Source organism: Rhea americana, unplaced genomic scaffold, assembly GCF_003343005.1.
Source record: "Rhea americana isolate MKP2758 unplaced genomic scaffold, rheAme1 scaffold_60, whole genome shotgun sequence".
Classification (NCBI taxonomy): Eukaryota; Metazoa; Chordata; class Aves; order Rheiformes; family Rheidae; genus Rhea; species Rhea americana.
In genome coordinates, this window is record NW_028186757.1 from 1,528,546 (window position 1) to 1,551,987 (window position 23,442).

The window sequence follows — 23,442 nt, forward strand, 5'->3', positions numbered from 1 at the left end:
TTTTTGTGCTCACTGTTCTGCAAAGCAGTGCTTGATTATATAATCTCAAATAATATAGGAGAACAGTTGATACATTGTTTTTCATAGTGTTTTTCTCAAAAACACAAAGGAAATTAGTACACTGTTGTGTCCTGGAAGGCTCTTCTTGAATTAGGTCAGTGCATAATAAGGATAGTATATGTGGCCTGGAACAGACTGTGCCCACTTTGCTTCCTCTGACCTGATTTGGGGATTTTGCCCTACTTAAGAGGAAATATAGCAGTTCACCAGTTCAACAGTCTCTTGAGGTTTTTGTAGTGGTGTTACGTGCCTAGAAACAGAGGGCCGCAGGAGAGAGAAGTGGGGTCTTACAGAAGAGAATGTGGAAGCTCAAAGTGGAGGAAATGAGAAGCAACAGGAGGCTTGAAAGAAAACAGGCCAAGGCAAAGAAAAATAGGAAGTTTAAAATGAAGAAGATGATAAATGCTGTTCAGAATAATGACTCCATGCTTCTCATCAGGCCTGATAGAGGCTTCTGTGCTCAGCAAAGAGACTTGCAATCAACAGTGCTCTCTAACAGTCATGGCAGGCGATTCTGTGTACTCAGTGCCTTTGAGTGTGTAAAGGAAAAAAATGGTTTGTGGATTAAGTCCTGCCAAAATTCTGCTATCAGCTCTTGGTTTTGTTCATCACTGTAAAAACATCGAAGATGCACAGCAGAGTTTTCTTATATGTCGATTTTTATTGTAAGATATGAAATGTGAGCAGGAATACTGGAAAACAGTTCTGCTGACTGGTATCTATGAATGTTAATATGACCATAATAACCCATCCTGTTTAATATTTCAGGAGCATTTTTTTAAGAACAGAGTAAGTTCCCCCTTCACAAACTAAGTCTCAAGCAGTATACAGTGACTTTAAGCTGACAATAATATATCTCTATAGAATCTGGGGAATAATTTCAAGGAAACTTTTTTTATATACTGAAATTTCATGCAGCAGCACCTTTAGGGATGTGGTCTAAGAGTTTAGAGCTCCATAAGAATACTAATCAACAGAAGAGTTTGATAGCTCTGTAATTTTGCTCTCTGTGGCTTCCTGTGATATATTTGTAAAGTGATTCATAAAACAAGTCAGATGTTGATTTAGGATTAGAAATACCTGGACTAAGAGAAAATATCTTTCAGTCACCTTATATATTTACATGGAATCAAATTTGCAGGTAGGGAGCGTATAGCTAGAGAATGGTCTCCCCTGTATGCTATAGACAGTCTCCTTTATCACCAATATATTTCACAGTGGTACAGAGTTTATACTAGAATGTGGTTTTATGAGAAGGTGAAGTAAAACCTCCTTTTGCTGAGTGAAAAGTGCACAGAAAAAAGGTAGAAGGATTAAGCTCTTGTCATTTTATTGCTCCCTTAGGATTTTTAGGAATTGCTTCTTGCTTATTCTTTAAGATACCATTTTGCAAAGAGAAGTCTACATTGCTCTAAGATCTTTTCTCATGATTATTTTCAGCACTTGAGGTACCAGTAACTTTGCTTTAAATTTTAGGTAATGTGAATGTTATTGTTCCTTCATCATTTACTAATGATGGTGACTTAACGAAATAGCTGCAAGAGATGCCTCTGATGCCCCTCTGCTGCTGGCATTGTTCATCTGCCACCAAATTTGGTGTAGAAACCAAGGATGTAAAGTAGTTTTTCAGAGAAAAGAAGTTGAGAAAAAAATGCATACCTGGTTTCTGAATACATCAAGTGTTCCCCTAACTGTGCCCTGTGCTTTTGAAATGATGGCATTTAATTCTAACCAGATGCTACAGGAAATAGAAAAGGAATCCCAAAGTGAAAGCATTTTTGATTAGAAATATTTCCTTCCCTACCCAAATAGGAGAAAGGTTGCTGCCCTACTTGTTTCCCAGCTGGCTTGGAGGAGTGAATAGGAACTCAGGAAACACTGCCAGAGTTTAGAGAGATATCAAAATTGATTTTTAAGCTATCCCAACAGTTTGGAACTACATTCAGCTGGAGTACTGGGAGACTCAGTGAATTTGGAGCATCACCAGTAAGCCTATTAAAATTTCCCTATCTATTTTGTAAAGCAGCAGGGAGCAGCAGCAGCTCATTTTGAGCTAAGTTTCCCCAAATGCAGCAATAAAAAGTAAAAGACCATCTTTTTTACATTCCTAGTTCCTGCAGGATAGCTTCATGTAGATAAGGGAGAGTTTCATGTTTTCTCCATCCATTTGTATTCCTTCTTCCTGCACCTTTTAGTTGCTCTGGTACCTCAGGAAATCATGTTGCATTAAGCACTAGGTCTTTCCTTTCCTCTACGTAACCTTTACATGATTTATATAGTGTTTCCCAAACTCGTTAGCAGGTGGACTGGATTGAATGAGGAGGGGTCTTTCTCTAGAGTATAACATATTGCTAAATGGGAGTGAATGATGTACGAACTAGTTTCCAGGGAACTGAAGTAGATAAGAAGAGTGTAGCGCTTGAAATGAATGATTATCATATGGAAGCAGGAAAAGAGGAAAAGTGAGGAGACTTGAAGTTAGTTGTATATATGTGCATTAGAGACAGTAGAGTTTTTTAAAATTTCTTTGACAAATAAAAATTGACTGTTAAGATTTTATTTTCCTCCCTAGAATAGTGGAAAAAAAACAAGATGAGTATTTAAAAGATATGAGAGGTATGTAAGTAAAGCCAAATAACTGGTGTGTGTATGTGTGATGGTGGGTGTTAGTTAAATGAACTCAAAGTTCCTTGTACATTCTAGAAATTCAGAACTGAATCTAATTTAGTCTAATCCAGGGTAATGTTGTGACTTTCACCTGTCCTTGAATGCCTTATCACTGACAGAAGAGAAAAAAGAATCTCTTAATCTATGTAATTAATTCATAGAGTACTAATTACCAAATCATTCTCTAAACATGTAGATATAGATCAGAGAAGTAAAAGTCATTTGGGTAGAATAACTACTGATCAGGTAGATGACTAAAGAATTTAAAAAATAAATTCAAACAGTTAAAATAATTGGAGAAATAACAAAAAAGCAAGCAAACAAAAAAAAAAAAAACCCTGAGGAAATGGGGGGAAACTCATTTTTTAGGACCCTGATTCAGAACTTTTCTTTTTAGTGATGGAAAACTGCAAGCAAGGTAAAGCAAATGTTATGCAAATTTCTTCTGGGATAAGAAATCTTTGTAGATAATACAAATCTAGATAAAGAGAGCCCTATGCAGTTTTAATTAAGCAAATGTATTAGTGCCTCCTAACCATTAGGTGGGAGGGGTGTGCCACCTACCTTAGCACAGAGACAGGAGCAGTGCATCTTCTAGGACAATATTACCATCCTTCCCTATGGTAAGTGGCTACCAAGACAGTGATTCTGAACATGATCTTTTGAATAGAGCAATGTGAAGCCTTGGTATCAGAGGCAGTGAAACTCTACCTGGTCTGCAGTCCTGGATTTGAATATAAAAGCAGTGCTCTTAGCTTTGCTGAGACAAACCAAGGACAAGCAAGACCAAACTCTTGGTGACAGAAATGGTGGCTTGTCCCATTCCCATACTGCATTTGTCAATGCGATACAATCTCCAGTGACATGCCCACCTCATCACGACGCAGCGCAACAAGTTCACCAACTACAGTATCAACTGCTTTAGGGGGATAAGTGGTTAAGGAACTTCAAGCTGTATTTTGATCCTAACTTACATGTAAGATTAAATAAAAAACACCTCTGGTTTGTACTCAGATAAGTATTGAAATATTTCAGGGTTCAACCAAAAATTTGGATCCAAAAGAAATTCAGCCCTGCAACTTTGAAGCCAGCTTTCTTCCCAATGGCTGTTACATGTTACTCCTAGTGACTCTCTACTTCAGTTACTTTTCTTTTTGATGTAGAAGGATGTGCTGAAATACTATCTCAATATCTAAAAGAGCTGGTTTTCCTTAGTACCTCTTATCTATATTAAGAGTTACATCTTCAAAGAACTCAAATGGGAAATGAGCGTGTTACCTCTATATTTTGAACTCATTATTAAACTTACTAAAGTGTTTTCAGTTCCCCTTTATTACCACAGGCATAGTGTCCTTTCTAAGAAATTCTCTGAAGTTGATGTGAAGCTCTTAAATTTATAGATCTATGTCGTTTGTCTTTTAGCACTTTAAAAGCGATGCTATTGTGTGACATTTTCTTCCTCAACAGGAATCTCTTTGCTCCACAACAAATATAAAGGTAAAGCAAATATAAAAGACTAAATGACTCATATGCTTTACATTGTGAACAAGTTTTACCTGGAAGATACCTTTCAGGTGATCAATTAGTCTGGATTTAACATAACTGCAGCTCCTCAAACCATCCTAACACAGTATGCTCTGTTCTGTAGAGTGTATTTCTGTGCTCAAACTGTGCATTTTTGCAAATTCTGTTGTAAGCAAGAAAATTTTGTGTTTTTAAGCATTACTTTCCCACAGCATACTGACTATCTGAGAAGGGCATATGTCAAAATATAGAATTATATTTTCAGAATAGACTTTCTGCTTATCGTATTTTACCTCTAACAACTTGTCTTCACAAGTTGATTCAGAAGTTTGTTGGGAACCGGATACTTTTGTGATACCCCAACCATACATTTCTGCCCTTTGCATTAAGCACATGCATTCACAACTGCACACAAACCCATGCAGCCTGATATTTGGATGTGAATACATATATCCTTTTATTTTAAAAGCTATCAATTGTTATCAGCTGCACTAACATTTTTTAGATGTTTTTAACAAAAGGAGTCGGAACAGTCAGGATTAGTTTATCATTTTCACATTATTCTGACAATGACTGGTGCTAAATGCTGCTGTCCCAGGTGGGCTCTCTACTGCTGAATGGAAATGCATCAGCTACATTTGTGAGCTAGCATGGATTTTGTATAGATCTGTATATATCTTCCTGGTTCTTTTCAGTTTCTTCTAGATGCATAGAAAGGGAAAGGTTGTGGAGCTGCCTTCCATATTGTCATCATGTTAGTTAAAGCACAGGCTTCAGGTTTCAGATAGGGTATTTTCCTCAATCATGGTATTGCCATTAGGGCAAAAACTCATTTTTGTCCTTTAATTTATATTTTAACCAAACACAAGGCAGTTACTCAGAAAATCATTCGGTTTTATGTTGTGACTTTAAACCTCTTCTTCCACTTTTCTCTTATCCCTTATCATGCTGAGAAGACTCTAACAGCAGTAGAAACCTCTATGTCTTGTCTCCAAATCATCCAAGTCCCTTATCTCCTTCTGACATGCGTAATAGTGAGAAATGCTCTGATCCACATGGTATCCAACTGGTATAAGTGAGACATAATACATGTTATTTTTAACTGTAGGACAAGTTTGGCATTCTTAATCCCCCCTTTTTATAAAATCTGTTTTCATCATTCCAGTGTACCTGCTGATGGAGATTTGATTTGGTAATCTCTGTCAGTAAAATATTTAGCAGGGCTATATCAGGTTTCTGAAAAAAACTATGACTGTTTTGTTTGTTAAAGGAATGAAGTAAACAAAAATTTACCTTTTCAAATAGGGAAGACACCTAAATGACAAAAGCTATGAAAATAATGCTCCACTCAAAAGGATAGAAGAAGCTGCATAAGCTTAATGAGTGTTATTATTGTGTTCTCTTTTTTTCACTTCAAATACACATGAATCACTGACTTGTGTAACATAAAATTCAGGATAACATCATTTGTATATAAGTATGAAATGAAGTTAGTAAATGTTACAGTCCTGAGCTAAATTCCATAGGAATTTTATTTTAAAAATACCAATTTCTTAATATACTCTCTTTTAATAAGTTTTTAGCTTTCAGAAGTGAGGTTACTGCTAAAACTTCTTATACATATTTGTTATGTAAAGGAGGAGTATTGAGTGTTCATTAGTGTATATTACTGGTTACTCTTGAGCCTATGAGTAGTCATTTAGAAGTTTAATTTTATCATGTTAAGTATAGTCTCTTGCTCCCTGGAGGTGAAAGCAACCTTTTATTTTCCTCATTAGCGAAGCCTTCCTTTGAAGATTTGTGAGAGGAATGTTTTACTGGCTTAAACCATGGATATGAATCCTGTGTAGGTAGGTTGTGATTGCAAGCCTGCATCAGCAGAGCTGTGAGTTGGACGGGGTTAGATCGTGGGCTACGAGAAGGCTTTGCTAATTTCAGCCACTTAAAATGGGAAGCTGGCACCAGGATGGGGGGAACAGTAGACATCATGTGTCTTTCAGATAGATTGGTCTAAAACACATGTGGGTTCACTGATGTAGTTGGAGTTACTCCTGCTCAGATTTGCGTTAGCGTATGGAAATGAGAGACTGGTGAGTCAGATGTCTTTCATACTCTTGGAAATGTTTTTTTAACTGAAGAAGATGAACTCACAGCTAGAGAAAGACAAGGTAAAAAGAGCAGAAGTAAATAAAAGATCAAGTCATATTCATCACTTTATGTACTATTAGCTTTGTATTGCTCTATTGTAAGAAAGGAACTAAAACAAAGAAAAATAAGCTCTAAAAATGGAGAAAGAAAATGATGCATTTAGAATATCATAATATAAAAAGAGTTGGTACACATAGCCAGGCAACTGTCCTTATTGAAAAATGTAAAGCAATACCTCTTTTCAGTACCGTATTTCCAAACTGTCTGATAAACATCCCTATATGAAACACCATTCCATAAATATTAGACAGAGCCTTTAGGACGAAATTGTTAGCTTAAACACTGCTGTGAATGGAGAAAGATGAGAACATTTACTCTGAGAATCACAGTTATTTCCCTAGCTGCCTTCTGGTTCCTGGAAGGAAAGTAAATTGTTCTGGATATAGCATTCCTCCACATCTTGTGTGGACCAATTCAGAATGATTCACTGGTATAAATGCTAGTTTGTTCTTTGACTAAAGTTAAAGTTTGCAAGCCTGCTTTAAAAAATCCCAGTGTTGTCTCCTTCAGCATTTCAAGGACCATAATCTTCTCACCAGGTATACTAAGTTCTCAAATAGTTATAAAACTAGTGTTCCAGTTGTGCATCAGTTAGCAGAGTTTATTGTTTGCCTTATACAGCCACTATTCTGAGAAAACAAAGTTTACATGGACTATAGGTTTATTGATTTAGTTGGAATTACTGCTGCTTAGATTTGGCCATTCGGTTGTGGAAAAAATACAGCAAAGAGCAAATGTGGAATTGATTGAACTCTGGAAACTGTGGAATGTCGTTATGATCTGCTTAACAGTCAAACGAAATGTTTAACTAGCAATTTGACTACATGTAAAATCTGACCAATTCCTTCCACAATTTGTGGGGAAATTCTGAGAACATATAATGAAAGTATACTGAAGCTTTTTTTTTGTTCACTTTCTCAGAATACTCTGATGCTCTCAGAAAATAGTGTTATTTCTTCATCATGCAGCTGTGCCTTATTTCATCTTATGGGTTTATTTATACAAAAATATTTTTGCCTCTCTCTTACCTGGTTTCGTTGTAGGGAAAGCTGTATCCTTTACTGCTGTGTATATTCAGAAGTATTCTGAAATTCTGATTAGGTATGCAACATGCTAATTATGCAACATGCTAAGAAGTTTTTGAAGGAACCTAATGTAGAGAAAATATTACTGATTAAACTTTTGCTTATTTCTTTCTGAATTTTGAATTATGTATTTCCTGCTATTCTTCCTACTTATTTGGTGATTTTCTCACAGTAATGTTTTATAGATTCAATTTTTGCTAACAATCCATGTATTTTTTAAGATCAACAGAGTACTCACTTCCTTGTCATGGTTCCTGTGACTGCTTGGAAACCTTCCAGTTGTTTTTTGTTGCTATTGTTGGTGGGGTTTTTATGTTTGATTTCTGTCATTTTGATGATTGAAATAAGTTTTCACTCTGCCTCTCTGTATGCCTCTCTCTTTCGTGATCTTTTCTGAGTTGATACAGAATCGTAGAATTGACAGCTTGGCTTCCTCTGGCTTTGGTGAATTGCTTTCATTATATACACGTGTGACCAGGCTTTACATGGAGTATTGGAAGACATACACCTTATGAAAAACTACAGGTGAAATAAGGTTAAATAAACATTTCGTATTTTTTGGTATTGACGCTAGAAGTTTTATAAGTATTTTGTATAGAAATGTAAGGTCTTATCCAAAGATGAAGCCAATGGAAAAGACTATGCAGAGATTGATAATACTTTTAATGAATTTTTATAAGGAATAATTAAGATTTGTTGACATCAAAGGATTTTCTTTTATGAAGAATGTACTCTACATGACAGATTTAAAAATACATTTGTGAAAATCAAAATTATTTTTGACCATATTTAAAAATTACAGCATTTACAAAGTTTGTTAAGTGCAGGAAGTTGTTCGAAAACTTTAACCTGTTGCAAGATTAATGAAAAATTACAACATTTAAGGGGCAGAATAAAAAATAAACATCTTGAATATAATTTAAAGAGACAGCTGAATGAACTACCTTAAATGAATATCTTGTGATTGGAGGTTAATCAGCTTCCAAATGCTGCCTGATAAAGTTACAATGAAAAGTAATACCTTTAATAGGAGCAATGGTGCATACATACTGGATAGAGTACTGAGACTCATTGCTTAGGTTCATTTGGCCTGCCTGCCCGGGAAGGGATGTTGTGATGCCTGCTGGCAGCTGCTGAAATGAAAGGATAACTTGAAACGAAAGGATAACGAAGGAAGCAAAATAGTATGGCTAATAAGGAAATGGAGCATAAATGAAAAAAGTGGTAATAAGATACTTCTTAAAAACTGGAGCCTTCATCAGGCTTAATACACATTTGGAGATGAAACTAGTCTTTAGAAGTATTTGTAATAGACCTTTAATTTTTTAAAAGTTAGATTCACAGTGCTAAAGAAAAGAGTTACTAAAATATACCATTCTGATGGTTTCTGCATGACTTGCCCATCAATATATGCCCACTAACAAGAAAAATATTTGATTCAGTTTTTCTAGCATTAGAATAGTGTCATGAAGTAGTCTAAAGAGTAAAAAAAAAAAAAAAAAAAAAAAACAAAACACTTATTGCCATGAATTCATCTTTTAGTAATAGTTACCATTATTAATTCAGGAATCCATAATAGAATTTAGTCTTAAATTACTACTACCCTTGCCTACAAATATTTTATGCTTTAAAATACCACTGAGTATGAATTCCATATAGCCATAATATTGCCATATAGTAATTTTAGTAGAACAACATTCAGTCCTTCCATAGCTCCATATTAGTTGTATGTACATGGAAAACTGTGTGAAGGAGCGGGTGGATATATGTGGCTTTTCAGATTACTTGATATTTCCAGGGAAAAGGTTGTTGTTACCATGGAAATAAAATGAGCTCTCTAGCTGCTCTACTCCCAGAAGTAGCTACTCACCTAAACAGCCCACTAGAAATGGAACAACAACAAAAAGCCCCGAAGAGTGTAACCAACCTAGCAATGCTCACAAAGTACCCTTTAATCATAAAACAGGTTGGATGAACATTCCAGCTTTCACCATGTATTGGTTTTACCGCTGCATGAATAAGAAAAGATACCCCTATTTTCACTCGTAAGTCAGACTTCTTTGATTCTGTCTGATGTGATAAAATTCTCTGAGAAACAGATATCCAAGTGTTAGGTAAACACAGATAAAGAAATGTTATAGTGTTATGGAAAAGATTGGTTTGTATATTCTGAGATTCCACTGACTTTATGCTCAAAACTTTTTTTTTTTTAAGTCTTACTGTGGTAGGTAAAAGTGTGCAGCATACATTTTAGAAGTATTTTTATTGTCTGAACCTGAACATCAGTTTAATATTAAATGTTCATATTCTATGTGCACATTTTGACTTCATCGTGAGTTACAAGTCTGAAACATCTAAATCCATAAACTGATGATGGGACAAATTTACAAATTATTATTTATGAATATGTTTTGCATAACGTTTTGGATTATGGCTTTGAAGGGCAGAAGTTAACCAAACTGCGGAAGTTTCTCATTTTCAGTGTAACATGCAGTGTTGTAGTAACTGAAGTTCCAAAGAAGTGATGAATAGCATTTCTGAGAAGGAGATGGGAACCCTGCTGCCTGTGCGTGATCTACCTCTGAGCGAAGAACAGGAGGGAAGAGCAGGTGAGGAGAGGGCAGGCACAGGAATAGCCACCCATTTGCTGTCAGCAATTTCTCTTGAGAAGCGCATTTCTGATAACAGAAGAGATCAAATGTAGGATATGGATCAGTGTTACCTGTGTACTGGCAGAATTCCCCAGTGCTCATGGGTGCAAAGAGAACCTGAGATCTTTCCAGATTCATGTTTGGTTTTTACTGGTGGAAGGAAGCAGGTTTTGCCACTGAGAGTAGCAAACTTGTACATACTGTGTTTTACTGTATTGCATGTTTTTTAAACAACTATTGACTTTTTCTCAAAAGAAGCAGATGGCATAACATAGATTTTGCTTAAACATGAAACGGCAGTTGAAAGCAATTTCTCTTCCATCTCTTTGTGCTTGCCTTTCACTGTGTGCTTCAGTCTGCCAGAGCAATACGAGGCTTTGTAAGGTTATCTTAACAGCAAATAATACTCTACTTGTCCATCAGTTTCCTGACAAGAGGAAAAGTTGTATTTCTTCCACCTATTCAATGAGCTTACATCAGGACACATTTTTCCCAAGAGCCATTGGTCACTTGTACAGTGCAAAAAGAAGCAGTGTCCCCTTTTTTTCCCCACTCCTTGCCTCAAGAATAGCAAATTTCACAGAGAGTCTCTAAGACTATGATAAAACATTCAAGAAGTTTGCGTGGTCCTCCAAAAACAACTCTTTCTTCAGAGGTCACAAAATGCAGAACATTGACTACAACAAGTGAATAATTTATTCTTGCTGCATGAAGTATTCTAAATTTTGCCTTTGGAGACATATATAGAGAGAGTTTTCAAGAAGCTCCATTAGATTGTTTAAAAAATAGACTCTGATTTTGCAAACACATTTGTTTTCACATACCATGAATAGCTGTGCTATTTTTAAAGTAGAATGTATATGTAAATATACATTTTTAAGCTTTTACTTTTTTCTTTCTTGCCAGTAAAAGAACCCAGCAGCTCAAATGGGTAATGCTGCATTTAGCCTTTGGGTATTCTGGAGGCAGTGTTAAGCACATAAACAACAGGCCTCATCCCCACGAAATGCAGTGCAGCTACTGGAAAGAGAGTCCGTAATAGACTGAGTTGATCTTGTAGGAAGCCACTTGTAATGCAATCAGATTGAAGGGACCTGGCGTCCTCCACTGAGGCACAGCAGTGTTGGCTTCTTGTTGACCTCCTGTCCAGAGGTATTGGTCTCAAACGGCTTCTGGTTAGTGAAAAAATACCTTAGCAGTACAAAACTGCTAGAGCAGTGTGTTACGTTGAAGATGAGCGACTTGACAGGAATGAGAGCGCCCAGTTGTTTCAGGATGTGTCAGGCACTTGCCAGCTCGGTCCCGCACTCGGTGAAGTGGCGCTTCTAAATGCCCGAGGCAGAACGCGGCTGTATTGCGACACCGTTCAGGTAGCGTCCTTGCCTCCTCGGAGGCTCTCAGCGTGGGGGCACTAAAATGTGAGAGCTGCCTTGGAAGCGCAAAGGACACCTGCAGCTGCCTGTTGATACGAGTCAGGATGCAGCTGCTTTACGAAGGGATGACTGTCATCTGTGTAGACCAGGATCCCGAAGCTTCCGGAGACATAGGCAATGCGGAGAGCAGAAGAGGTTAGATGTCCCGAGCTGTCTGAACTGTGCTGAGGGATAGCCTCTACGTGTCGTCCTTGACGGTGTGTGTGTGTGCGTGTACAAAGTACCTTTGGGACTACTAGTGACTCATGGGGAGATTTCCTTGATATTAAAACTGGCTTTTATGGAGAATGCCTGCTGCTCTCCACTTCTGGAATGTGGCACTGTCCTGAAAAATTGCAAACAAAGCGATTTGTGCATCCACTGACAGTAGCAGGGCTGTAGTATGGTTTGTGGTTCTCAGTGCTGGGACCCACTATGTGTTTTGTTGCTTTACACAATTCTTTGGTCCAGTGGTGAGCAGAAAGCAGTAATGTGACTTTAGCCAAGGAAGAGGAAGGAGAAGACTCTGTGTGTGTTCGGTGGCTTAAAACATGCTAATTTGATGCATCTCAAGGCAAACATCCATATTGCATGTGTAAGGGATAAAATAGAAAAGGAGCTGTTTCTTCAGCAGCTGGACAGAAGTGTACCAAAGGCTTTTTTGGTCTACTTGGCTGAGGGAGGCTTAAAAAAAAGCCGCAGAATGCTGTGTGTCTGTCATATGTTGTCATGCAGCTCTAGCACCATAAACAATGAATAATTACTGTAATTATTTACTTATTTGGCTCAAGTACAGATTTTAAAGGATCTGCAAATGCCCATTTAAAATTAGAGTTGTGATGCAGGGTTTTGTTAGAACAATGTTAGAGCATCTTAATGAAAAATTAACATGCTAACAATAACATTCAAAGCTTGTAGAAAGTGGTCTTAATTAATTTTGTATTTTAAAGAGTTGAGCGCAAGCTTTCTGCTTAATCCTCTACTATATCCAAATATTAGCACTGTTTTCCGAGTGGCAGAGGTAGTAATACGACTTGTCTTGGCTGGCTGGCTGAGTTTGTGATCTTGAAATATATGGAGCTGCACAGGAAGTATAAGCACCACTGATGTGGAAGTTTTGTGAGCATTTTTGCAGCATTTGTATTTGCTGGCTGAGAGTGACATGCTATCACATTGAAATTCACAGTGTATCTCTAGGCTGAGCTATTTTCTCCAGGAAGAATTTCTCCTCATCCTGCCTTCTTTGCTATGTCAGAATTATGACACAGAGGAATTTGCCTTTTGTTTTTCTGAAAGTGGATTTATGATGAAGGGTGAATTTGTTTTTGCTTATAACTTTTGTATAAAATATTATCTGTAAGAAATAGTAGTAAAATATGTTCAATCATTTTGCATGAAATTACTAACAGCAGGAGCAGCATCCAGTTATATGGGCCACATACTTTCTCCATTAACAGGAGAAAACAGGTAACTTACTGTGCACGTGCACATAGACCTATTCATCTTTGGTATGCTTATGCCTCAAAAAATTGTCAGATTTTCCAGGTGTCCGTGGCACAACTGTAGATGTTTTTCAAGTGCCCTAAGAAGGTGATGGTTGAGCTGGGTTGCTTATGACACTTCTTCCAGCAGTGTTTTAAGGAAGCACCAATTTGCAAGGAAGGCTAAGGGGACTTGCAATTGTAGCAGTGTTATTGCAGCGCGCCGGCACTGTTTGCCTTTTCCCTGCACTGCTGTAGCAGGGAGATGCTGCGTGGAGAGGAAATGCAGATGATTCTCAATGACTCTGAAGACGGATCTGCTTATATCACTTCTGCTGATTAAAATGTGGGTTGCACTAAGTCAGAAGGATGTATGACTTGTACTGACGTTCTTCTATTGCCTTCTCAATAAAGAGCAATCCTAAAATATGTGAGCAGTCATGCTGAATTGTCACAAAAGCTTAGGATAACTGCAAGGGCTTGAGTTCTAGTATCTGTAAATGAAGTTTCCAGAATCAGGGGTTGTTTAGTGTAAGAAACAAACAAAAAGACCCCGTTGTGAAGTAATATCCATCTTCATTGTTAATAATTTAAGCAAAATAGGAATGAAAAAAAAATTCCCAGGACAATGTGCAAGTATGGGAATCATATTTTAAAGATGTAAATTGAAATGCTACATCTTGGCTAATGTAAAAAAAAAAAAAAATCAGTAATCACTAGGGGGCACTCCTCTCCTAAGTACACTAGGAAAAAAGGCATAGACAGTCCATTTCTATAAATAGGTTTTCTCAGTGAGACATTAGGAACATGTACATGGATCTATTTAAAGAGTTTTCTATGTTTCTGGAAGTAAATGCTGAAAGGTAAAAGTAAGTTGGTAATTAACTTTTTATCACATTCTTTGAATTTGTGAATCTTTGACTAAATTCAATTTTAACAAATGGAATTTAGAAACCTTGCTTTTTATTTGAAAAGGATGAGTATTTCTTGAGGAAGTGGAGTGTTTTATGTATTCTCCTTGATTTCTTGTCAGTTCATGGAGATTATTATAAAATATCTTATTCCTGCTTAGAGCTTAATAGATGCTCTCTTAAGACATCTCATAGATGTCAGGTTCTTAATCTTCATTGTCAGTTTGTAATCATTAAGTTAACATTAGTTAAACCTTCCCTTCACTTATGCATTATCCATATACTTCTGAAAAAAACTATGATATTCTTTGGGTTAAAGGAACAAAAGATAAAAGCTTCCTAAATATTCAGTGTATGTTTACTGTTAAATAATAGTTAGAATTCTTAATACCTTTAAAAAAACATTTCTTGATTCCGTGCAAGTACCTTCACATTGTACATGGGACAAAATAACTTAATTTCCAGCTGTTTAAAGCAGTTTGTAAGTGAGTAGATCTGATTAGGATCAGGCAAAGGGAGAAATGAAAAGAAAAGGAAGGATCTGCCATCCCCCCAAAATGGGACAGGTGGCCGCATAAAACGTGAAACAATAATATAAGTCAAAATTAATGGATTTTGTGTTTTTTTTTTCTGAGTTTAGTTTACTATAACCTCTTAACAAAAATCAGCCTAAAGTATTTGTAAAATGTACTTACCTAATTATAATTCATAGTGCAGTGTTCCCATTCTGTGACTCCATAGTTTTGAAAATGGCATCAAGCATGAAGTCCACATGGCCCCATAGCTAGCTGAAGTTAATATTACCAGGCACATGCAGAAGGGTTTGATCTTTTTAGGATTAAGGTGACAGTCACTTTAATAAATATATACACATATATATTCCACAGGCTGGAAAAATACAGTGAGCAAGTTATGGAAAGTATAATTATATTTTAAACAAGTTTAGTAGTAAGGGAAAAGCATTAATTACATGCTCTGCAACTGTCTGTCTTTTTATATTATCTGTGTACATGGCCTAGGATCAAGGATAATCTGATTTCAACATAATTTCAAGTCTTTAGTGATTAGTGCAGACTTCTGGTATACTTAATGTGAGCTGGTATATATCAATCAATGCAATCTATTCATTTAATGTTTTTCGTGGCAGTTGTAATTTGCTTCTGTCATTCTAATTTTCAGAATAATTTTTGAGAGATGCCAAGATGAAAACTTCATACATATACCTTACATGACATGGTCAAAAAAGTCTATGTTGTGTCCATCAAAATATTTCCTATGACCATAGCTTCCACTTTCTTTTGAGAACTAATGTCTGTTCAAAAACAATGGAACTAACTTTGATACTAATAAGACAGTTGCAGATTGATGTCAAAAATTAGAGAGCTTCCTGTCATTCACTCACTGCTGTTTCTCTAACTTCTCTTGTTGCATGATCCCCTATCTCCCAGGAGCACTCTAGATGAAAGTGTAATTGCTTCTGTGACCCTCTCAAAGAGGAAGGATCCAGTCATCCCAGGGCTGTAACTCTGATGTGAAGTAGCACTATATGTGGTCAGCAATATAAAATGTTACAGTGATAAAGAGTGTGGATGTTCCTCTTCCTAACTAGAAAGAGGTCTTCAGTTTTAGTTAGGCGCCTTCTAACTAAAACTGTTCTTATTCCGTAATGTTAAAAATTATTTGAGAGAGATCCTGTAATTAGGAACAGATGGTTCTTTGATGGAGCTTTTCTGGGAAGCAAGAGGTTGGATGCTACACAGTATTCTGGAAAATGAGGTCAGTGATTTCTTAGCTTTGGCTGCATTTGTATACTTTAATGAATGCAATATAATTCCTCCTTCAAAGGTGTTGATAGTGTTTGGGTTGAGTTCTCAAAGATGCTGACAATTAGCAAGTGAACTCTGCCTTAGCTCTCCCTTTTGTTCTTTACTCCCCGTTTTGCTACTGAGTGCATGAATCAGAGTGGCATGTGAAAATTGAACTGCTGTTAGTGTGTCTAGAGCTGCTGCTTGTACAAGTGAGTAAAAAATCCTGGCAGGATCATCTTTCTTTATCTTTCTTATATTTTGGTGGGTTTTTTTATTTTGGTATTTGCAGAGACTATGTTGGGTATAAGAGGCTTCTATGAAATGCAAGAAGCCTCCTCAAGGCTTCTGGAGCTTGAAAGAGGCACTCTTGGTTACTGATTTAATCTAGGGTGTAGGGAAATTCTGTGATCTGACTGAATGTTTGAAGAGAAAAGATCGTTTGAGATCCTTAGAGTATATCTTGCTGACATGAGGCAGGGAAATAAAAAAAAAAAAGAAATTAACATACACAGAGTAGTAAGAAATCAGCATTACTTACTATTGTACCCTAATGGATTTGAGGTGAATTACTGTTATAGTAAAAGGCTGAATTATAATAACTGACTATGGTGATAAAGATATATAAAAATGACGATAATTAAAATTTTCAAAAAAATTTCCTAAGCTGCTATGTTCTGTGTTAACGTCTACTATTTTACTCTAATGAAGTAGAAAATTATGAGGGACTTAGTGTTTTTAAGCCAGTTAAATACCCAAACAAGGACTCTTTGAAGAGCTGTGAGTTGAAGGTCAACTTACAGTGTAGTACACAGCCTAAGTGTGTCTGAAGAGAGAAAGAGAAGAAAGATCAACTGAATCAGTAAATTCCTACATTTCTGTTGATCTCGAGAGGAGTCTAGAGGAGTCCTCTCTCTAGAGGAGTCTGTGGAGGACCTGGGATCTACTCGTGGGGTTCACTTGATGAATTTAGACTGTAGCTCAGGTAGGTATAGTCACCTTTATGCTGGCATCACTCCTCACTGCTATCTGTGGAGGCACCACACCATACCAAAACACTCTTTAGAAAAACACCTGTGATGCCCAGTCTAGATCAGAACACTTGAATAGAAATGTTGAACCTGTGTCTTGACTAATCCACTTAAATTTAGCTGGATTAAAGTCTGAATTGAATTACAAACTTTTAAAGGTCTGTATTCCTCAGTGTGGAAAAATGAAAAAAAAAAGAGTAATTCATCTGTTTTTATCCAGTTTTCGATCTGCGACTATGGAATTTTTTAAAGGCAGCATTTGTTTTTAAGGATTTTCTGAAGGCAGAAGCAGAACTGAAGTAAGATAGTTTGTTATGAAATACATTTCTATATGTGGACTTGCACAAATTTTAAAGCTATAGTCAATTACTTACTCACCAACATTATTAATCCACCTGTTACAAACACACATCTAACTAACATTTATTCCAAAAGTGTAGGTGCCTGGCTATTTGGTATAGTAGAGGTCCATGTTAGGAGGAAATGGTTTGCTAAAAGAGTGTGAAAAGCTGCCGCCTCAGGGGGATTTAGATTTGAGATTGAATTTATGGTAATTCTTCTAGTCGTATCTTGTGCCCTTTAAGCCACATCATCCTAAAGGAAAATCATCGTTATTTAAAGGGCATGTAAGATTCCAACAGATATATATATATATGGTTTTCTGGACTCCTCGTTAAGTGTAAAATTTTATTTCTTTCACATTTTCTTTCACGTCTAATCTAGATGAAAAGACAATGTCCTAAAACTTTCTGCAGAATCAGTATTTTTAAAATAGCAGTTTGTTTCATTGTTTCGATGCTCCTGAACTCAGGTGTTAATTTTTAATTTAAAGTCATTTAATCTGACTATTCTGAATTTGAGTCGGTCAAATTGTACCTGCTGGCATCTCTGCATTACTTTTTTGCTGTCTAAAAGCCCCTCTGGGCCCCTAGGGCCTGCCTAAGGAGCCGGGTGCAGATAGCTGGAACTTTGCAGGTCTCTCTGGGCGGTCTCTGTGGCTGATCGGCAGTTCTGCGTGGTCTCCTTCGAGATTTAGACACACAGCTGGCCCGCAGAGACTACGACTCCGAGAAACTTTGACGGTCTTTGAAGTACTGCAGCTACAAATTGCAGATGATTAATGCTGACCAAAGCAGAAACTTATCGTTCAGTTACTTTTTGACAAACCGGAACCTCTCAGTTTGTATTGAGTCAAATGATTAATTTTGATTTTGCTGTATGAAAAATCCATACTATATAAGCAGAATTAGCATCCCACAGGAAAAAATGATTTTGCAGAAATACATTTTCCAAACTGCTTAACTGCATTTCTATGTTCTGTGGCTAGGCCTTCCTTTCCTCAAGTCCCTAAGTGTGTTTTCTGGTTTTCTGGTGTTTTGCTTTGGAAACTCTTGTTTCTGAATTTTCTTGTGTCACGGGTGCTGAAAAGTTGAAAATGGTAATAAAAATAGCCTTATAGTGAAATATTGACGTAGTCCCTAGAAGCCCTGACTGAGAGGAGCTGCCAGTCGTGAAACACTGCTGCCAATTCAAAGTGAGCAAATGACCAGCTCAGTATGGATACATTTGGCTGAACATGCCAATAATTCATAAATTTGTACCAATATGCTCACAAAAGCTTTAGCTATGCTAGTAACCTGGAAGGCTAACTGACAGAGGATGAACCTTTGCTCTCTGTAGCCTACAGCACTGTTGTTTATGTTACTTCCTTCTTGTTTTATCTCAATTCTTTGTAATTTTGAAGTAGACCAAGTATATTATTATTTACAAAGTGAAAAATACAGCCGAAGTAGTCAACTGAAAAAAAATTGAGAGAATGAAAGGAGAACAAGGGAGGGAAGAAAGAGATGGAAAGGAAACTGTAAGTAAAAAAAGAAGTTAGATTTTTTGTATTCTGAAAATCTTAGAAAAGGCAATGAATTAGGAAAAGAGTGAGTCTGAAAGACAGCAAGTGAGCAGATCAGAAAGACAGAGGTGTGTTTAATAAATGATTTCTGTAAATGGGTCCTATTACATGGTTCTGAAGAAGAAAAATTTGCCAGTGAAGTAATGCCATGTAATTATGAAGTATCTTACAAAGATAAAGAAATAGAGCCGAAGAATAGATATGGTCTATGATCTGATGGTAAAAGCAAGTAAGATTCCTCTTCTCCTGTGGTAATGCAGATTGCTTTAATGCTTACATTTGCTCCAAAATCTAAAATGATAATTGCACAAAGTCATCATTTACTTTTAAATTATGGCTGTATCAAGAAACCTTCGTACTCCCAAACAAAACCATAATAAGTTTTATGGCCAAACTCTCTTGAATGATACATGCAATCCTGAAGATTAGCATCAAGGTAAAGATTTATTTTGGGTGGGTTATACTCAGGGGGTTCAGTTAGACTATGAAAGTGGCAGGACTTTGTCTAGCTAATTCCATAGTTTAATTCATCAACCTAGAGCTAGTCAGTAAAGTATTTCAGGTCAATCCATCATCACTGCAAGATACAAGACAGAAAAGCAAAGCTTGTTGGGGAAGGCCTTTGCCCTGTTGCTGACAAAAGAGAGGGGCAAGATAGTGCTAATGTTTGATCAGCTAAGCTTTTGCTCTTTTGAAGACTTTGATTTCCTTAAATTTTTATGCTATCTGAATTTGGAAAGGTTTCCGTCTCTCAGAGACATGAGGTTAGACCAGATTAGTAACATTTTGTAGTTACTCATTTCTGCTCTCCAAAAATATGTATCTATTTATTATTCATTAAAAAAAAAAACATTTTCACTAAGAACAACTTTTTTTCAGAAATGAAATTTTGTATGAACATTTTCTGACATTATAGGAATTTTCTGGTATTTCTGGGATCTTCTGTAATGTTCTTAGCAATATGTTCGTGATTTAATTGGATGTGTGTCCTAATATAGGTTATATTCAAAGGTATGGCTTGATAGATATCTATATCCAACACATCCAAATGTATTATGGCTAGTGCTTTGGATAATAGATGTCAAACATTTTACAGGAAAGCAATGAATGCTTTTTTTCTCTGCTTGATAAATTTGATCAAAATTCAGTTTAATCAAATTGATCAGTAAGTTCTACCATTTTGATTAGTGCTTTAGAAATAGAAAAGAATTCTCAATTTTGCACAAAAAAATAGAAAGCAGGATCATGAAAATGTTGAAAAATTAGAAACGTCTTAATGCTGGATTTTTATCTTGTTTCATTAAATCATTGTCTTGCTTGTCACATTATGTACAGGCCACATCTATTGTTAAGAGAGACATCCAAGAATTTTAAGAACCCTGTCTCTTCAAAATAAGATGTAAAAGCAGACAATGGCTCATGGTCTGGGAGGGTAAACATTAGAAAAGAGATTAATTAGCATGCCAGAAGGACTTTACTGAAGATGAGGAGGCTACAATGGGGCTGAAAATCTCCAGCTGTGCAGAACTATCAGGAAGAAGGAAAAAGAGGTAAATAAAGGAGCAGAAAGGACCCCTACCTGTTTAATCAACAGCAATGATTAGAATAATTCCTGCATTTTTCAAACTGTATCATGAACAGACATTTCTTAAGAGATGCTGGTGATCTCTTGAGTGAGACAAAACAGGGAAGCTTGTTTCAGATGAGGTCAGAGGGGAAAAATGAAAAAAAAAAAGTTCTCTGTAGATATGTAACATGCATTTTTAGTTTTATTTTCATCCTTATTCACAAGAACAAAAATCTAATCTGTATAGTACCTATCTGTCTTGGGAATGGTCAACCAGAGAATGAAGTAATGAAGAGGATGATGTAATGAAACTGTGGCTTCACCTACACTACAAACTACAAACTCTTGCCCAGTTAATTTACACATATGGATTTGCAGTGGTGTAGCTCGTTCCAGTTTATTTTTTCAAGCAAAACTATTCTCATAACTTCTCTCACTCACCAAAATGCATACAGAAGTAAGGTCACCCAGTGACAGTACGCTTTTCGTGCTGTAGCTTCATCCACAGTACTTTTTGTTGAACATAATGTTGATACAAATCATACTCCCATAGCTGGGAGTAAAGTAGACTTGGGCTAACAGAAACAGCAGGTTTTCGAGACCCTTGCTGCAGAAGTAGCTAATTTTCTTTGCTTATTCATTTGTTTGTCATTTCTACTTGAGGATGAGAGACATGCATGGAGGACCTTTTCCGGGCATCTACCTGAGAAATCAGAAACTAAATGAGGTATGAAACTGAGAACTACTGACCTACTCCTTAAACTTGTGGGAGGCTTAATTATAGAAAATTGAGAAGTAAACATTTTTTTTCCCCTTGGGACTTGAAGGAACAGAATTACACAGCTGAAGAAAAACATCATATAGCTGGTAATATGTAAATTCCTAATGAGTAAAGATCACTAAAACCAAAAATGGTAATTTATGAAGTATGTCGTGAATGATAAAGAACACAGAGTAGAATGAAGAAAATACTGTGGCAATTGAGCCACTCCGATTGAGAACTCACAACTCACAAATGTCTGATCTTAGTATTAAGAGACACATTCTGAGGAGAATTCAAAACTTGTGAAGGATCCTTGTGTCCCACCCCGCTTCTGACCTGCTTCTATTGAGATTCATGATGTGAGATAGTTAAAGCAGGTCATCACCAAACATGCAAAGCTACACTGACTACCTAGCCTTTTTAGTGCTTAAATGGTGCCAGTCCTGAAATCCAACCTCAGCTATTGATGCCAAGTACTTCTGTATGCAGCACATCTAGATAAACAAAGTAGCAAGAGCTATTTAAACTAGGAAGGCATTTTTAAAGACAATTGTAACATACACAAAATTTTTAACGTACATGGCTTTAACATCACTTTAATTCAAAGGGCCCATCCATCTAATGCTATTATGACTGTTTTGTTCACAGAATATCTACCACATAAGATGTTCCTTTGAAAAGGATGTGTCTGGGACCAGGACACACAGTGATGTTTGCCTTTCTGTGGCAGCTGGGATGTGTACCAGAAGGAATCCCTGGGATGGAGAGAAGATTCCATTTTTACAGAACTACTGAGAACAGTCAAAGGAGAAGACTTTTCAGTTGATAATGAATAAACTGCATCTAAAGAGATATGGAAGTGAGAAATACATGACTGTTCTTGCTGTCAAGACACTGCATATTATTTAGTGTTCTAAATTTTAACATGCAGTTTAAATTGTTCATTGGATGTGAAGAGTTCTAAACTTACATTCTGAACATCAGGAAATACAAAATTTAGTTATATGCTTTCCTAGAGATGCATCCTTAGCTTTGACAATGACAATAACTGAAAATACTCAGTAGTCCAACTGAAAAAGAAGATTTGATTTCTTGACAAGATACTTTCCTTGGTCAAACACAAGCTACTAAGCTTGGTGTGGAAGTTAAAGGATAAAGATCTGCAACTTGTGTTGTGCACGAACTCAGATCTTTCTGTCTTTAAAAGCTTTGGATGAAGAAGAACTCAAAACCAATCACAATCTTCATATTCTGTGAACTTCTAATCCAGGATTTATCTATGTGAATTCACAGTACATCTGATGTGGTAGGTGGGCTGTATAGAGTGGCAGGAAGATTAGACGAAATATGAGGCGGAGATGTCACACCAGTAAGAAACTGATGTGTTTCTTGTTGTATCAGTCTGTTCTCTTTATCACGACTGAACTTGTGAGGACTTCGTTCAGACCTATCTTGAGGTTGCCTTCTGCCCTAATCCAAGACAAGCCTATTTATCAACACTTCACTCTGATGAGTATATAACCTGTCAACAGGCTTTGATGGATGTGTGTTTATGCTAATCACCTGGGCAACTCTGTTCTCTGGATCCTTGTTTGTGCTTTTTGGCCATTTGACAGTAGTTGTGTCAGCAGACATGCAGACATGCACAGATGTTTAGCAATCTAATGGCATTCACTAAGAATGAAATCTCTGAGAATCCCTGAGCATCTCTGAATGTTTATCCCACAGGACAAGTATTAAGGATTAAATTGCAAAAATAGCAGAAGAATAAGGGAAGTCCTAGAAGGCAAAAATTTTTTAAACCTTGAGGTCTTCATTGGCCTGAAGTGGAAGTTGAATGTATGGTTACTAGAAATGAATATTTCAAAACAGTTCAAGAGACAAAATCAAGGGGAAACTGAGAAAGGGTTAGCAAAAGACATCAAAGTTAATAAGAAATCATTATGAAAATTGCATGTATTAATATGCAGATGGTAAAAGAAAGGAAAGTGGTAAGCAGAGTAAACCCTAAGAAGGTACAAATATTTAAGGCTTATGGTCCAAAAACGGCAAGTAGCTGGTTAGCTCAGCTGTTACATCAATGACAAGGAAAATAAGGAGTTTGGATAAGATGATTAAAATTATCACATTTTTACAGAATTACAAAATGCTATTCTTACAGTCTGATTAAGTTTTATGAACTTTGTCCTTGAACATGTACAAAATTATTTGAAAGAATCTTAGAATTATGAGCAGTTGTTTTGGAGAAATTGTGGAGAACAGATAGGGTACGAGGAAAAAAAAGTGTAAATAAAATGGAAAGGTGTAAATCGAAAAAAGGAAAAAAAAAAGGAAAAAGAAAAACAATACCTTCAGAATAAGTTGAAGAGAG

At 36.5% G+C, this 23,442-nt stretch overlaps 1 long non-coding RNA gene across 1 annotated transcript in view; it reads left to right on the top strand.

The window, feature by feature from the left end:
• The window catches only part of LOC146587270 (uncharacterized), a 39,573-nt gene extending 17,613 nt beyond the window's left edge, over positions 1-21,960 (top strand). The window contains exons 2-3 of the long non-coding RNA XR_014897706.1: positions 20,972-21,035; positions 21,720-21,960. This is a non-coding gene — a long non-coding RNA (uncharacterized LOC146587270). The remainder of the gene's footprint in view (positions 1-20,971; positions 21,036-21,719) is intronic.
• The last annotated feature ends 1,482 nt before the right edge of the window (positions 21,961-23,442 follow it).